The sequence below is a fragment of the Pundamilia nyererei genome, unplaced genomic scaffold (assembly GCF_000239375.1).
Source record: "Pundamilia nyererei isolate P.nyererei 1_Seehausen unplaced genomic scaffold, PunNye1.0 scaffold00072, whole genome shotgun sequence".
Lineage (NCBI taxonomy): Eukaryota > Metazoa > Chordata > Actinopteri > Cichliformes > Cichlidae > Pundamilia > Pundamilia nyererei.
Window position 1 is genome coordinate 836,506 of NW_005187473.1, and position 1,886 is coordinate 838,391.

Consider the following 1,886-nt stretch of genomic DNA (forward strand, 5'->3'; position numbering starts at 1 on the left):
AGAAAATAAAGCATTCTGTGTAAGTGGTAGCTGAAGTTGTTAAGTGCTCTTAGAACAACTTTTCCAGTTTCCTTGGCTGTGTATCAACTGATCTTTCTACCTACACAGGCAGAGCTGACTGCATCTACTGATCTATGGACATGCACAGGACTCCCACCATTTCAGGATTAGAGCACAAGAGTGAGTTTTTTCTCAGTGGTGTCTGTGCAGACTAAAAGCTGCTACAACAATAACTGTTTTTCAAGGCTCTTAAGCTGTTTCTAAAACATGTCACCAGACAATGAGAGGCCAGAGCAGTACTCATTGTTAAATTATGTAATGTAGAGTTTCTTGCGCTACTTTGGTCTGAAATAAAAAACAAAACAAAAAAAACACAGATTTTTAAGAACGTGCATTATATTGTCAAAAATATTTACTTCACATGTATATGAACTGGAGTGACGTCCCATTCTTAATTCATAGGGTTTAATATGATGTCAGCTGTAACAGCTTGAACTGTTCTGGGAATGCTTTCCACAAGCTTTAGGAGTGTGTTCATGGGAATTTTGGACCATTCTTTCAGAAGTGCATTTGTGAGGTCAGACACTGATGTTGGATGAGAAGGCCTGGCTCACAGTCTCTGCTCTAATTCATCACAAAGGTGTTCTGGTTGAGGTCTTTATTGACTGTGCTTTGTGCAATGATGTACAGTAAGGGCGATCCCCAAACTGTTCCCACAAATTTGGGAGTATGAAATTGTCCAAAATGTCTTGCTTTACACATTGCATCCAACATTTTGCATTGCACTTGGTGATGTAAGGCTTTGATGAAGCTGCTCAGCCATGGAAACTCCTTCCATGAAGCTCTCTGCACACAGTTCTTGAGTTAATCTGAACGCCACATGATGTTTGGAGGTGTGTAGCAACTCAGCAGTTGCCTCAGCATCCGCTCACCGTACACACAAACCCCATGACTGGACTGGTTACAAAGGTGCATCTTATCAAGGTACCACCCTAAAATTCACTGAGCACCTGAGAGTGACCCATTCTTTCACAAATGTTTGTAGAAGCAGTCTCCATGCCTAATCTTAATTTTTTACACATGTGGCCGGGGAGGTGATTAAAACAGCTGAATTCAGTGATTTGAATGGCTGAGTGAATACTTTTGGTAAAAGAAAGTATATTTATGACATGATTGGTCTAACAAAATCAGGTCACTGTTGTCAGATTAGCATGGGTACAAGTCAGTTTTGTATCTTTTTCATTATATTATAATTTATTTATCCTGATGTTAATGTCACTGACATCAAAATTGTCCATTTCAAGAGTGACCTGTGCGGAGCGCCATGCAGATGCTATGTTGTGTTTGTCTTGTGTAGGATATACACTACCTAGCTCATCAGCAGCTGCCTTCCTGCAGTGTGTGCTATCAGTGCTAATTGTAATAATATGTAATATGTTTAATATGGTTACTGCATAGCTGACTTTAAAATGATATTAATGTTGATGTATGATGTTATGTCATGATTTAATGCCAAACACATGGTTTGTGCTTCATGCTTGTCACCTCAGTGTGATGAACCCTCTGGTGGACTTAACTGCATGCCAACACATTTAACCCATCTGGCTTTTGGCATTCCCGCTGGGTTTAGAGCAGTGAGGTGTGCTGGTGAGCATCACATAAATCACAGCAGAGGATGTAATCATCATGCAAAGCTGATGCAAGAGTCAGAGGGGACGCCTTGTTTGACTGTAGATATCGTATGTGAATGTGTCAAGCTTTCCAGGGGTGGCTGTAGACCACACACGCACACACGACCACACATGCACACGTGCACACACGCACACACACACGCACACACACACACACACACACACACACACACACACACACACACACACACACAC